This window comes from Electrophorus electricus, chromosome 2 (assembly GCF_041902795.1).
Source record: "Electrophorus electricus isolate QZ-2024a chromosome 2, ASM4190279v1, whole genome shotgun sequence".
NCBI classification, from domain to species: domain Eukaryota; kingdom Metazoa; phylum Chordata; class Actinopteri; order Gymnotiformes; family Gymnotidae; genus Electrophorus; species Electrophorus electricus.
The window spans coordinates 34,134,435-34,151,615 of record NC_137498.1 but is presented as its reverse complement, the minus strand read 5'-3'; positions in this window follow the sequence as shown (position 1 = coordinate 34,151,615).

Genomic DNA, 17,181 nt, shown 5'->3' with positions numbered 1-17,181 from the left:
TAAGTACATGAACTAATGAACACTAAACAAGGCACAAGTGCAAGTCATGAATGGTGAAAATCAAAACAAGGAATGGAACGTAATGGAGAAAGAAATAAGAAAAGGAAACCACGGAACATGGACTATAGGAGGGATCAACCGTGACAGCTCTTCTTTTTTTTTATGGTTACTAATGGTTACAAACAGTGTCTAATTCATATTCTTAATTTCCTCAAGCATGTACTGTGTTTCAGAGTATTCCCAAAAGGGTTTGGTAGCCATTTCACAGGTGCTGCATTTAATTTCTGCTAGGTACTTTCATGACAGATCTACACTCACTAAGCTCTATTACTGACCTAAAATCCAGCCCTTTTTATCATATTTCTTAATCTGATTTCTAAGACTTAATCCGATATAAGAAATCAGAGTATACTATTTACATGACCACTTGAATAATCAGATAACTTGAGAAATCCGATTATGATCAGATTAAGTGTACGTAAATGAACTCATTGTGAGACTCTGTATGTGTGTGTGTGTGTGTGTGTGTGTGTGTGTGTGTGTGTGTGCATGCGTGTGTTTTGTGATAGGCTGACTAGTTAATTAGCAAAACAATTACATGCTTGTTGTGACTCCTAATAGAAGTGTATAATAGCACTAACTCAGAATAATAACAGATCTCGAGTGTAAGTCTTTGAGTGATAAATAACATGAAGAACCTGCCCTCTGTGCCTCCATGGCTTGTCTGTGGTTAGCATAGTTAAGTAGCTAGGATTTGATAACATCATTTGTGCCACACTAAAATCAGTGCAACATATCTTACCAAACGCAAGGTATTTGCTGATGTATCAAGCATTTAAAAAGAGGAAGGTCTCACAAGTGGATTGAAAGTGTATTTGTTTTTCTTGAGTACAATTTCATTCATTTTCATGTGGCAAAATGAGCAGAGCAGTGTCATGATTCTGCGCACAGCATAATGATGACTGTCAGGCAGAGTCATCTGCGCATGGTCACTTGATTGCATTGCCAGGTACAATGATACATGTCACACAAAGAAACTGATAAATATTATGTATCACTATGGTCAGGACATAATGGTGGAAATCAATCAGGAACATAGAAACAAGGGAACCCAGCATCACATATTTAAGTTTAATTTGCATGTTACATATAAGATGATAGGTGTCTTGAACTGTAATTGTTTTAAGTCAATAGAAATGAGGAACTATAAAATCTTGCATGGTTGTGCTGATATGAAATATTTCTTCTTGGATAAGTTGATGAATGTGGACTTTTGTGATTCAGATTGTGTGAGGGAGTTTTTTGCTTGGATAATTATACAGATCTTGATAAGGACTATTATTTTCTGTTCAAGGTATTGATGGAGACATATCAACATATAACACCAGAAGCTATCACTGCCTTCAAGTTGGATTTACAGAAAAAAAACTGGAGTGAGGATAATACAAATGATGATACTAACAAGGGCTATGAGGCCTTTTTGTCTACATTAACTGAGATATATAAAAAAATAATATGTGTTAAGAAAACTTATAAGAAGGCACAAATATGCTGACAAGCGATAGATTACTAAAGAGATAGAGAATGCATGTGAAAAGAAAATGTATTATATAGGAGATTTTCAAAACAAACAACAAAAGAAGCAGAAAACTAATATAAAATGTACAAAAAATAAATGAATAACTATTATGAGATTTAGTAAGAAATAATATTACCATAAACTGTTGGAGTGCTAAATAGCAAAATAGCATAAATAAGTAATTAAAAGGATATTGAAATATCTGACAGTCTAAGCTATTATTTTGTAAAAGATAAGAATACAATTATAAATACACTGCCTGGCCAAAAAAAGAGGTCACCACCTGGATCTAACTAAGCAAATAGGTAAGAGCCTCCCATTGGATAATTACTGCATGGGTGATTATGTTTCAGCTGGCAACAAGTTATTTAACCCTAACTGATGCAGTGAGTAGCTTCTCATTTGTTAAACAACCATGTCAAAAGACACATCCTGTGGTGATGGAAAAGATGTTAATCTGTTTCAGAAGGGTCAAATTATTGGCATGCATCAAGCAGAGAAAACATATAAGGAGATTGCTGAAACTACTAAAATTGAGTTAAGAACTGTCCAACGCATTATTAAAAAGTGGATGGACAGTGGAGAAACAACATCTTCGAAGAAGGAATGTGGTCGGAAAAAAATCTTGAATGATTTTGATCGGCGATCACTTAAATGTGTGGTGAAATCAAAAAATAGAAAAACAAAAGTAGAACTCAGGGATATGTTTAATAATGAAAGTAAGAGCATTTCCACATGCACAATGCAAAGGGAACTCAACGGATTGGGACTAAACAGCTGTGTAGCCTTAAGAAAACCACTTGTCAGTGAGGCTAATCAGCAAAAACGGCTTCAATTTGCTAGGGAGCATAAAGATTGGATTCTGGAGCAGTGGAAGGTCATGTGGTCTGATGAGTCCAGATTTACCATGTTCCAGAATGATGGGTGCATCAGGGTAAGAAGAGAGGCAGCTGAAGTGATGCACCCATCATGCCTAGTGCTTACCGTACAAGCCTGTGGGGGCAGTGCTATGATCTGGAGTTGCTGCAGTTGATCATGTCTAGGCTCAGCAACGTTATGTACCCAAAGAATGAGGTCAGCTGACTACCTGAAAATACTGAACGACCAGGTTATTCCATCAATGGATTTTTTCTTCCCTGATGGCATGGGCATATTCCAAGATAACAATGCCAGGATGCATTGGGCTCAAATTGTGAAAGAGACATCATTTTCACACATAGATTGACCACCACAGAGTCCAGATCTGAGAATCTTTTGGATGTGCTGGAGAAGACTTTGTGCAGTGGTCCAAATCACCCATCAATACAAGATCTTGGGGAAAAATTAATGCAACTCTGGACAGAAATAAATGTTGTGACATTGCAGAAGCTTGTGGAAATGATGCCACAGCAAATGCATGCCATAATCAAAGCTAAAGGCGGTCCAACGAAATATTAGAGTGTGTGACCTATTTTTGGCCAGGCAGTGTATAAAAAAAACTGATTAGACTGATATTGATAAGTTGATAGTAAAACAAATATTGTAGAACATCACAAGGAAGCAGCTAACATACATACATATACATATTTATCATTATATTTCAGGGGACAATGATCTCCCCTGGGGATTCTGGGGAATGTAGTAAAGAGCCCTAGTATTAGCTTCGTTGGTTAGGGCTGGTGGACGGGAGGGCTGTGTGACAGAAGGGGTTTTTATAGATTTTTAAAAAGCTTTTAATGCTTTTAAGTATGCTTTATTAATGAGGAAATTGGAACAATATGGAATTAGAGGGAGAGCATACTCATGGTTAAAAAGTTACAATACATATCAATATGTACAAATAAATAATGTTAAATCTATTTACTTATGGGGTTACGTAAGGTTCAGTTTTATGACCTAACTTGTTTATTCTGTATATAAATGTGCCTAAATTGTTAAAATTTGTTCTGTTTGATGATACTTTGAATCTTCAGAATAAAACAGCTTAAAACAGCTTCTGAATACAGTGGAAGGGGAAGTGAAATGGCTTAAAGAAATGGCACTGAGAGAAAGTGTTGATTTTACATTGAAACTGTCTGGATGGCACTGAGAGAGAGTATACGTCATGCATCTAATTTCCTTGATAGCACTGCAGGAATGGACCTTTGGGGCTGGGCAGGCCTTTCCACAGCAGGAATTTGGATTCATTGCCAGCCATACAATGGAACTCTAGTCTTAATCAACACAACCAGGTGAGTCTGCTTGATATAAGCTGTGATGAGTGAATTCCAATGAACACAAACTAATCATAAAAAATTAGCAAACCAACAAAGAATGTAAAAAAAATGATAAAATAACATGAAATTTAGTCTGTTTTAACCGCTTAGTGATGGGCTACAGACTTAATTTCAAAGGAAAAATTTAAGTGTTGGTCTTCCCTCACAGAAGAACTGTGAAAGGAGGAGGGAAACCCCGCTTCCAGTGAGTCAATCTCTGTTTCACACCTTGTTCTCAGACTGAGAAGGGGGTGGAACTTTCAAGGTATATACTGGGGGACAGGACATGCCTTGGTTCATGCATATTTAATAGCCTTTGTTTTCATGATGGAGGAATAGAATTGTAGTTTTGCTCATGTTGAATGAGTTCCAGTAAGTTTTGTGCTTAAGATTTTATTCACACATGTTCAAAGATGCCCAAACATGTCGTGGACCGCCAAATGAACTCTGCTGTTTAACCATGTTTGTTTCTCTGAGGGTTTTTTTTTTTTAAATATTTAACTGGTTATAAGCGAAACAAAAGGATATTAGTCTGATCTTTTTTACACAAAGTTACAAGGTCATGTAGAGGGTGGTATAATTTAAAATTAGTGATATCGGTCCATCTATAGTGATGTCTAAAAAGTTGGAGAGGAAGTGCTGATAGCATTTCTTAAATCAGTTTTAGAAACCTGGGAAATCAAATAGCATGAAACAGCACACTACATTTTACACAATACTTAGGGTGGCCATATTTTATTTTTCCAAATAAAAAGGGGGATTGGGGCACGTATATATAACCATATATAAACTTATTTACAGGATCAGAGCCTATTTGGCAAGAAAAACCTGTTCCTCTCCATTTAGCTGTTCCTTACAAATAAACAATTTTATGCATTATAAAAGACATATAAAGTAAACAAAATCAGTTGCCATAAAAATCTATTACTTCAGTAGACACATTTCAGTTGTTCTGATTTACCCGGGTATACTTTCCTGAAGATCAATCTGTGTTAGACATGAAAATACTGTTTTAAGAAGATAGATAGTCAATCCACATTTGGGAATCTAGTCTAATACAGGAATCCACAGCAGCGTTGCCTCTAATACTTCTGTTTTATTAAACTTATAAGCCTTATAATTTAATTGGAGTGTAGGTGGTGGTTTGTGAGTGTACCAAAACTGATTTATGTTAAATTATTTTGTCACATGCATGCTGTAAATGGACAGAACAGACATTGAAAAAAATTTGCCCAATCCTCAGAGTACCACTATCAGATGTGTGTTTGGGCATTTTTAGACTTTAAGGCAAACCAAAAGATCAAATAGACAGTGAACTAGACTAGCATGGGTGGATGCATGTTAAAATGCACACTGCCAAACTAGCATGGGTGGATGCCTTTGAAAAACATAAACTTCAAACCCAATGTTAGGAGTTTGAAGTATATATGGAGTATATATGCTATTATATTACGCATTGCTGACTTTGCTTTACTAAACAGACAAAGTTCTTACAATATTATAGAATCCTAAAATGCAATTTTCCATCAGAGGTCAGTTAAATTTAATGAGTAAAAGTGGCAAGGATGCTTGTTAACTCAAGATATCTTCCAAACACTACACCCTATTGTAAAATATAATCTTTGCATCAGTATTGCAACAAATATAAACATTTTAAAAAATACCCAGAATACATCTGAGAAAAATATGGAGATTAACACCAAACAAAATGCCTATTTCAGAAAGGTTTAAAATATCTATTATTTGTTTTAGCTTACCAACACAAATCTAATCAATCATAACAGTAGAATAAGGAAGCTAAGGTTAATTACTGTGAAGCTTGATACTCAAGACAGAATGTGCAGATGCCTGTAAATTATGAATATTCTGAAGATTGCCTTCATTGGTGAAACTGTAACCTTCTGCAGCAGCATTAGTTATCATTGCACCTTGATACCAGAGCCACAGTTCAGCTGTCATGCAGCTCACTTGCAAATGAAGAAGAAAACACTCTGCATTCATGTCATGGAACACTTTATAGAAACTCACAACACACCGATGATGAGTCATAACCCGACAACTGATCTACATAGTTGTCATGCAGAACGGAATCTCTGGCACTCTCACTACTGAATGCATCCTGCTCTGCATGGTCTCAGGAGGCATCTCAGAGTATAAGAGCTATTGTCAATGGTAAAAAAAAAAAAAAAAAGAAGCTTTTTGTGAAGGTCTACGAGACAAAATTTTGTACAGATATATCCAGACTCTGATTTTACAAATTCTATAATTTTTATATTAAATTATTACAACACAATATCTAGCACTACTACAATGACTGTAAAGCAGAATGCATGTGCAAAGTACTTTTCTTTGGGTTAAGATGCATCATGAGTACACCCAGCAGAGATCAGTATACAGACTGGCAAATGTTGCAGAATCATCTTCATATTTATCACCCAAACAACCAGGAAAAGTTAAAATACAGGAAGTACCACATAGGCCACATTGACAGCACAGAAAAACAAGCACTAACCAGCATAAAACTAAAGGTAAGATATGTAATAATCTGCAAGGAACTTAAACAAACAAGTGAATGTATAACACCAGTCATAATGAGGCTAAATCCAAGGATCAAGTGTGTGTGGTCATTAGCAGCAGGTACCAGGGTGGAGTCAGCAGAATAAGAGAAATCACATATGGGAGAATTAGCATGAGGATTCCTAGACAGAGAGCTCTGTGGCAGCCACAGAGGAAATCAGAATGATAAAAGCATTTTTCTACATGAGTGATAAGATACTTTCAATCTGCAAAAAGAACAGAAAACTGGGGGAGACATGAATAATACCCTGTGACATTTCCTGCTCTGGTATGACAAAAGAGACTTGGCATCTATCCATTGCCATCTCTACACTTGAGACTGAGGAGGGGGAAGTGCTGTTGTGCGCAGGTAGAACAAAACACAGTAAAACAGATAGAGAAGAACTGTTTACTTCACTCACTGACACTCTTCTGGTCAGGAGTAGCACCACTTGACCACAGTTCAAAATGAAACCATTAAATGTAACCTGTATTCACTGCTTCTGATTCATGATATGGATTTTCTTTATGCACAGAATCATTCCTTTCTGCTTGTGAGGTTAATTATCCTCACCTGGTGAATTAAGTTACGTTTCCATTCAAGTGATTTTTTATAAAAATTGCCTTAGCGCCTAAAAATATTTGTCGATATAGGCAATGGAAATGGAAATTGTCAGTAAAATTGCATAAATGTGGACAGAAAAGTTTCTGATCAACTGCAGCTGATAAATTATTTCTTGATACTTGAGATTTTGTGAAAAACTCCAGTGGAAGCACTTTGCAGGTTAAAATAACACATTTTTGTTGTAAGGGTTTCCCTTACACGAACTCTTACAAAAACAAAACAATACTCTGTTAAAGTATAAAAAAAATGCTTTTTTCAGCCATTAGCTTTATTTCACTGCTGTCTTCTCTGGATAACTGTACTAATTATAGTTGGCACATAATTATTATACACTGGCCAATATATAGCAGTATATAGCAGTATATAGCAATATATAGCAGCTTGACTTGTGACTTTTATGTGCAACATGTAAAATCTGAGACGGAAACATGACAACCCCAACTTTTTTGATGGTAAATCAACACCTGCTTGAAATTTTGTTGTTGCTGCTGCTGTCAGTTTCTTTTGCAGGAAATTACATCATCCTGTAATACAATTTTATCGCTTCTGTCTTTTCATGAATTTTCATTTTATCGCTTACAAAATAGCCAATAGAAACATAACTATTGTTAGCAATATGGCAGATTAATGTTAGATATTTGCCAGGAAGCCTCTTGACTGGTCCTCACACGACACTGGCTCCACCTTATGAATGATCCTTTTGTGCCATGGCTCCACCGTCCAATAGCCTCCTTATTATCACCTGTACGTGTTGTGGACTACTTTGCTCACACATTCTCCCTGGTAGAAGATACTACTGCCTTTGTTTTCTGCTCTTAACCATTTTGTTCATATATGATTTGTGGAAAATCCTTAATAAAGCTATTGTTCACTGTTCCCTATTTTTCATTTTGCACTGGTAATGTTCATCTCCTCATACAGGTATATATAGCCAAGTATAATGGCTGATAAATCCACTGAAGCTGTAATGCATCTTAACCAGTCAGCCCAACAAAGGCTGCTATTCTGTAATGTTGCTCCACTAAGTGTTGCACTGAAATTAAGCTACAAGTCTTTTTATAAGTAAGTGTAAGATCCTTACTGAATTAGGCAAATTTTTGATGTGCATCTAAGGTCATATTTTTTGTTCATATTGTTTTTGAATAAAGTGATATTGTTAGAAATTGTAGAGATATAGAATTCCATAGTATCTGCTTCATTAGTTTGTGTACAAAAATATTTTGTCTGCTATAAAAACTGCCCACCTCTTTTCAATGTTGTTTTCAGCATATCCTTATCAAGACACTCTCATAGCTCAGAAGTGTCAATTTCCTACATCACTTATCTATGACGGGCCACTTGGGGGACGGGATGAGAATATAGCAGAGAGTACATTTTTCAGCAGGATCGCCCTTGCCTCTGGCAAGCACATTGTGTCAAGTCGAAACAGTTTCCTTGGTGATTTGCACACTGTTTCCTTCAAAGTATCTACAGAGAGTGTGGTCAAAACAGCACAGATGTTAGCTAAGCAGTGAACTTTGAAAGGAAAATGCTAACACAGCATTTCTGGTATTATTCCAAAAAGAAATGTTGCAAAACAACTACTTCAAAGGGTAGTTACTGCTATTGAAGGGATCGATACACTTTGGATGGTCACTGATGGACAAATTCATGTTTTGATGGACACTTTGCTCCCATGAGTCTTTGTGTTATAATTACTCTGAATTTTAAAAAATGGTGACAAAGTGGAAAATTTGAGGAAAAAAAAACATTAATTGTACCTGTTTCCATCTATCTTGGGATTCCGTATTTTCAAAGGACAAGCTGTAATTTCAGCACAGCCTATCTTAACTTCTAGTTAATGTTATTGGAACTAGTAAGCACAGCTGAAGCCATTCTGGAGTGACCAATCATATTAAATATAATGAATAAAATGCAATAAAAACTCATTTCTGAAACTAGATAAATAACACAAATGTAATATAATCTGTGATGAGCGGAGCTTCCTATTGGCTTCTAAGGTATGCTTATGTGAGTATGTTTTCCTCTTTGCTGTGTAACTTATTGCGAATGTCTTTCCCTGTGTGTACTTATGTCTTGTGTGTCTACTTCTTCTTTAGTGTTGTAGGCAACTGTTTAATATTGTTTTGTACTTTGTGTGTAGCCTGCTAACAAGGAGCAGAGGCCATATTCTGTGGCTCCATATGTTTTCTTGCCTGAGGCTACTATAAATGAATGTATCTGAGTTATGTTTAATTTGCATTTTGACAAAATACAGTTCTATTTTTTTTATGTCTCCTTTTTTTTTTTACAAACTCCGACTCTCCCTTCACTCATACACAGAGAAAGCCAGAAACACAAGCCAGAAACAGTATGTCCAGTATGTCCTACCTGAAAGCAAATTATTTTATCTTCTTTCCCAGCTACATTAATTGAAATCATGAGATGGAGACTTGTTACATTTCTTTTTTTTAAATTTTTTTTATGCATTCTGTTAGTATTATTGGCATTATTTAATAAATGGCTATTGGTTGGTGCTTTTCAACTTAGTTGAGGAATTTTTTTATGTAGGACCAAATTGCCTACTTCAATAGAGTTAAATAGTGACACTCAGTACAAACATCCATACAGCAGCATCTACTAATAGAAAACCCATTCCATCTGTATTTGCAAGACATAATGGAGGTATGGTGCATATGTACTAGGACAGCAACATAATTCTGTGTCTGTACTCCAGGACAAAGGGTTTCAAACAAAAACATTTGGGAAACTCTATGGGAAATATCAGTGGCTTCTATCTCCTCTTTTGGCCATCTGAATATGCCAGCAGGGTATTTGATGGTAGAGTGTAGGTGTTAATAGCCCAAATCTTGCACTTCCCATTCAGCTGACTTCTCAGGACATGTCTCATTTTTTGTAGGTATTTGGATGTAGCAGCTGTCCTAGTGGCTTCTTCATGATTCTCATTTGCATGTGGGATTCCAAGGAACTTGTAGCTTGTGTCAACATCTGCTATGTTATCTTCTGGTAGTATGATCCTCTCACTTCTAGCTACCTTTCATCTCCTTGTAACCATCCAACCACACTTATTCAGTCTGAATGACATTCCAATGTCATTGCTGTGCACCCTGGTGAGATGGATTAGTAAGTTGATGTCTTGTCAACTTCTGGCATAAAGCTTGAAGTCATCCATGCAGACAAGATGGCTGATGGTTGATCCATTCCATAGATGGTATCCGTAGCCACTCTTGGTGATGACTTCACTGAGGGGGTTCAGGCCTTTGCAGAACAGTAGCAGAGACAGGGCATTTCCTTGGAAAATCCCGCACTTGATGGTGACTTTTGCCATTGGTGTGACGTTGGCCACTAGGGTTGTCTTCCACAGTCTCATTGAGTTCTTGATGAAGGCTCTTAGAGTCCTGTTGATGTTAAGCATGCCAAGATCCATGCGTGGCTCATCGAAACATAGACTGTCTTGTAGTTAATCCAGGCAGTGCACAGGTTGGTCTATCTGGTTTTACAGTCTCAATTGACTGTTTTATCCACCAGTAGCTGTTGCTTGGCTCATTTGGTGTTCTTGCCAATGCCTTTGCGTCCTGATCATGTGCAAAGTCATGTGTGACACCAGCTATTTTATTAGTAGATGCATCTTGCTAGAACCAGGTTGGACCCACTTTTGCCTTCAATATGGCCTTAATTTGTCATGGCATAGATTGAATAAGATGAAAGAAACATTCCTCAGAGATTTTGATCACACCTTAGAGGTGCTCCCACCTAAGAAGTGCTCTATTGGCTTGAACCCATTGTCCTGTCATGTTCAAGAAACCATTTTGAGATGATTTGAGCTTTGTGACATGGCGTGGTATCTTGCTGGACAAAGCCATCAGAGGATGGGTACACTGTGGTCATAAAATGAAGGACATTGTTAGTAACAGTACCCAGGTAACCATTGATACTAAGCAGGATGGATCCATGCATTCATCTTGTTTATGCCAAATTCTGACCCTACCATCTGAATGTTGCAGCAGAAATCGAGACTCATCAGAACAGGCAACATTTTTCATATCTTTTGTCTTTAATTTTGGTGAGCCTCTGTGATGTGTTGTGTGTTCAGAGATGCTCTTCCACATACTTTGGTTGTACTGAGTGGTTATTTGAGTTACTCTTGCCTTTCTATCAGCTTGAACCAGTCTAGCAATTCTCCTCTGACCTCTGGCATCAACGAAGCATTTTTGTGCAGAAAACTGGGTTTAAAAAAAAAAAAAACAATTTGGACAATTCTCTGTAAACCCTAGAGATGGTTGTACATCCCAGTAGATCAGCAGTTTCTAAAATGCTAAGACCATCTTGTCTAGCACCAACAGCCATTCCATCTTCAAAGTCACTTCAATCACCTTTCTGATGCTCATTATGAACTTTAGCAGGTTGTCTTGACCATGTCTACATGCCTAAATACATTGAGTTGCTGCAATGTGATTAGCTGATTAGATTGCATTAAAGTGCAGTTAAACAGGTGTGCCTAATAAAGTGTGATAAAGTGGATGGTGAGTTTATATTTATAAATATAAATGGAACATCATTGTTCCAAAGCTTGGAGGGCCTCCTGTTTTTTTCCTTTTTTTGGCATTTAGTCACATTTTGCTTATTTGTACAAATGAATAATATGGACCTTGAAAGTTGAAAGCTGTACCCATACTCAAGAATAATTAGTAGCTTGAGAAAAGAAGAATCAATTCATTGATTCATGCTGACAGTCCACAGTGCTGTGGTGTTGGAGACAGGATGCTGAAACACAGGGTTCAGGAAACAGACCAAATTCGTGTTATATAACAAGAAGAAAAAAAACTTTGGTGGAGAATATTAGTTTTGAGATGTGCTACACTGAATGCACTTAAATGTTGCATGCAGAGGAATAAGCTTTCTAAGCTTTACTTCCAACAGAGCAGATACTGTGCAGTCCTGCTGAACAGGACATTTACTTGGCTGCTATTATGATTTCCTGCATTGTTCATAGAGAGACAAATTTACACCAAAGTGTGGTCACAAATTTAGATCTTTAAAATATTCAATATGTCCATATTCTGGGTTCATATTCTTGTCCTGTCATTTGATATCATGTTACAAAAACAAGTTCACAATTTATGCTCTCAAGTGATATTTGTATATGCTCTCAACAAAGATTGCAGTGGTTGTACGCATAGATAGAACAATTCATTACACAACAGGAGCAAAGCAGTTTTGCTTCAGTAGACACCTTTCAGGTAGGAAATAACCTGACCCATGGACTGGAATATTAGCCATCAAATGATGCTGTCATAAAACATTTTGGTAATAGCTAATGTGCAAAGTATATACCTTTCACTTTTATTGGGATCTGATTGAAACTGTTTCAGCTCAGCTGCCCTGACACCATTCAGTCATAGTACATAGCATAATAGATGCCAAATGAACTAAACCTTATCATCAGTGCATACTAGTTTTATATCTGCAGTACTGACTACATTATGTATTAATATTGCAATGGTACAAAAGCCGAAATAAATAAATAAATAAATAAATAAAAATACAATCAAAACATCATGCAAATAGTTTCATTTCAGCCTGTGTATCCTCATTACACATATCAGAACTGAAAGAGACTTTATAAGCACATGAGAACTTTAAAGTTGCTAGGAATTCTAACAGTTCTCTCTCATTTACAGTAGTTGTAGACAACATGCAGTGCTATTTATGTCTCATTTGAAAAATAATTAGAGGACAGTTTAATAACTGCTTAATTGTGTTAATATGCTACTGTCCCCCCACCACCCGGTCTGTTGTTCACAGCATGAAGTATGTGGATATTGTTCAGACCTTGCATAAGAGAAATATTTGCTCAAGAAAAATAACAATCCCTGCAGGCATGATTCTTAGATGCTTTAAAAGTCAAATTGACATGGAATTACTAAGCAAAAGGCTAAGCACAATCAGCTGCCCCTTACATTCATTTGTTCTAAGGCACTATTGTTGCACTGTAAAAAATATTAACGTTGAAATAGATCTGTGAGTAGTATTCAAGGGCTGCTACATTGTCAGATAATACAAGGTGTGACAATTACAAACTCTGAAACTATGCAGACAAAATTTCAATGATTTTAATTAGGATTTTTTAATTAAGAAAGTTAAATGACACACAATGGGGAGACAAATTGATTTTTTAAAACCTTTTTAAATCATGTGGGTTTGAATTAAAACCTACTACAGAAAGCACAGGCAATTTGTGTTCTGACCTGATAAAAAAAAATCCCACTGTCCCAAAAGAGGATGTCCTCTTGCAGTGAAAATAAAATCCCTGGATAACCATCACATATGTGTAAAGTCAGACCCCAACTGAGCAAAAAAGTTAAGCATACTCACTTATCTTGTACATGTCATAGAATAACAAGCACAGCCGTCTCATCAAACTGTCAAGAAGTGGATGGAGCACTCAAGGACAGCAGTCACCAGTTATCATTTAAGGTCAAACCTCTGCATGCAAATGCACAATAGTTCTACAGCCTGCACACAGGATGCAGATCAGGATACACAGTCATTGTAAACAGTTAGAACAGGATGCCTAGTGTAGCGATTTTAGTACTTTTAATGAGTTGTCAGTTACAGTTGGTAAATTTAATTGAGGCACCACCCTGATTAACAGGGAAAATGTATTAATTTTAATGAATGTATTAATGACTAATAATTAAGTCTCATCTCATGAAAGTCATCAATTCGATACATGATTCTTTCTAGTTTACCAAACATAAAAGCACTATGGGCTCACAGCCATAATAACCAAGGTATGTTTATTGAATAAGCAGATATAAGAAAAACATGCACAACAATCATAGACTAAGATTCTGTTAATGACCAGGAGTGGCTAGTTCACTAGAAGCATTATAATCACAAGCCTAACAACGTAACATGCCTAAATTTAACAGAAACTTTTTTGTGGTTGATACAGCAATGTAAGAAGATTGGTAAATAGATTACACAATCTATGGAAGTAATCAAATGGTAAATTTGCTTATTGATCAAAACCAACAAAGGAAACTTATTAATCAACAAATTCTTAATAAAAGTATGTTTAGTCTAATAGGAGGATCAGGAGAGAACTCCATTGCGAACAATGAAGTAGGGAACTAATTATGAGTTATGAGGCTGTGTCACAAGTGACGGAAAGGAGTTAACTCATCTAATTTGATTAATAAATACTAAAGCTAATATTGTAGTAACATCTAGTAACACATGAGGGAAATATCAACTCTTACAAACCACTGAACAGAATTCATTCTGTTTGACCCACAGCAATTAGTACTAATTTACCAACCTTAGATTTCTACAAACTACGTCTAGATTAAGCTTTTGCATTGAAAACAAGCAAAGTCAAGGAACCATTATCTCAGCTCTACACTCTCAGTGAAGTTCAGGATTGTCAAATCGTGACAACGTTTGGTACGGGGTTGTTGGCAGCACACTGGAACATGTGCAGGTGTCAGGTGTATTTCAGCCTACCATGGCCACACCTAAACTTCAGTGATCCCGTTTGCATGGACAAACTGGTGAAATTGACGATTGTCCTTGGAAACAGCATATAAATGGAACATCTGTTATGTCTGTCCTGAGGTGTCTATGACGAGTTGCATATCCTGGAGATAATCCTGTTCAGGTTTATATTTCCTCCCCTTGTCGATACAGTCGATACAATAATACAATAACAAAGCAGATACAATCGATACAATAATAAGAATAGGAATCTCCTCCTCTTTTAGGCAACCCTTCCGTAGTGACATTCTCCGCCAGCTCCGTTAACTTCTGGGATAGGCTAGTCCTAGTTAGCACCCTAGTTAAACAGTTCTCTGGCTTGTGCAAAAGTTAGTCCCTCTGATCTCAGTTATTGTCTTTGTTGTTGGATTATTATTATTATTTTATTCATTTACTTTACTTCTTCCACTCCTTTCTATCCTTGCTCAGTTGTCACTCGTTAGATATTCTGTATGAGCCAAGTCCAGATTTAGATTCAGATGGGGACCAGAACATTAGGAAGTAAATCCCATGATTGTTCCTCCAGTTGCGTGTCATTGGAATTGGCAGAGTGCCGCTATCTGGTAGCTAGGAACCAAGGTAGTATGCACAAGTCAACTATATGCCAACCAGTAAGGCCCATGCAACCAGTGACAGCTGTCCTCACTGGCACCCATCACGTGACATAATAAAGAAAAATAGTTAAGTGGGCAAGGGAAAGGCAGGTCATTAGTGAAATGAAGGCAAAGCCAGAGAAAAATTAAACAAGGGGGAAGCATTAAAAAAAAGGAGTTCCATGAGTCTATAACCTGCCTAGAGAGCCGAGCCTCGGGTCTGATGCAATCAGCCCTAGGCTTAGTCAGTTTTATAGAATGTCCCCGAAGGGTTGGTAGGGGAGCTGGTGTAAATAGCCAAGTTAGGTCAGGTCCAATCTTATGCGTGAGTATATGATAGGTGAGTATGAGGTCACCTCAAAGTCGCCTATAGTGCAAGGAGAACATCCCTAGGGTTTCAAACCTAGTGCTGTAGTCCTTGCCTTGCATGCCACATACCATCTTGGTGCCAACCCATAAAACACGCTCCAAGACCATTTTGTCCCTCTCGAGACAAGATGGGTTCGCCTGAACACAATACTCCAGGTGTGGCCTGACCAATGCTGAGAATATTCAAACAAATATGTCACCAGTGATTTTACCGAAGGCCCCATGATCCATTCACAAAACACAGAAACCTTTAGTGGCTGAATCCTGCCATTGATTTGAGACCGACACGCAGTACAGAGCACTTCTTCCAGTTGATCAGTAGCTCCCATATCACTGACCAACCCCTGAGTCAATCTAGTGCACTCTATAACTTGTCTGCTCCCCCAGGCTTGTCCACAGGAGCCCATAGTTTAAGATCATCTGCAAACAACAGGGATGACAGGTCCAGGGCCCCAGGGATATCATTCACATACAAAGAAAACAGTATGGGTCCAAGTACAAACTCTTGGGGGACCCCACTAATGACAGCAGTCCTGGGTGTGACATGCTGGTGCCAACATGAACACACTGTTCTCTACCATCGAGGAAGGCTGAGATCCAGTCCAGCAACCTGCCATATACCAAAGGTTCTCAATTTGAAACAAAATCTTTGATGTGGAACCTTATCAAACGTCTATAAAGACTACATCCACAGCATGGCTCTGTTCAACAATGTCGGCCCACATCTCCTTGGCAGACAGCAAGTTTATTGGGCAAGAATATCCCACAAGAAAACCATGCTGAATAGCACTCAGTAGATGGTGCCTAGTTAGGTAATCCTCCAGCTGCTCAAGAGTGATCCTCTCCATTAGCTTGACCATAATGCTGATCAAGCTAACCGGCTTATAGTTCACCGGTCAGTTTTTCTCACAGTTTTTGAAAACTGGGCAGATCACAGCTTCCCACCAGACCTTAGGTAAGGCAGCGAAATCGAATGATTTCCAATACACTGCTGCCAGAGGAACACACAGTTCAGATGCCAGTTCTTTCAGGAATTTAGGATGGAATCCGTCTGGCCCTGATGCTTTCAATGAATTCAGTTCCTGTAGGGCCTTGAGCATCTTACTATCTGAAAACTCCACACTACAAAGTGAGTAATCTGCTTGCGTGAAAGCACTCACAATATCTAATGGCAGTGGCAATTCTGATGCAAAAGTAGTGGCATATTGTTTCCCCAGCAAGCACGCCTTTTCCAAGTTCATAGTCACTGGGGTGTCATCATCACCCAAGAAAACCAGAATAGAGTCCACTCTGCCTCCATGTGCTTTGATGTAAGAGAAAAAATCACTTGGGGTTCATCGCAGCTGAACCAGCTAGCTCGCTTTCATATCATAGGCGAGAGGCTCGCAAGTCTTTTACACATCAACCTTACACTCCTGTAGCCTTCCCAGGTGATACTGGTTGGGGCCCTCACATAGCACTTCCACTGTTTGGCACATCTAGATAGACTCTTGCTCTTTACGCAACCAATCCATGTTGGCTTGGCAGTTGCTTCCCTAGTGGACCATAGCAGTATGTAAGGTGAAGATACATCGCTCAGGAACTATACAAATTTGTCCCATGCAGTGTTTGCAGTGTCACAATCGGTGATGGGACAGGGTGCCTCTCTAGCTTTATCCCTCAGGGCCAGGAAGTCAGCCTTCCATA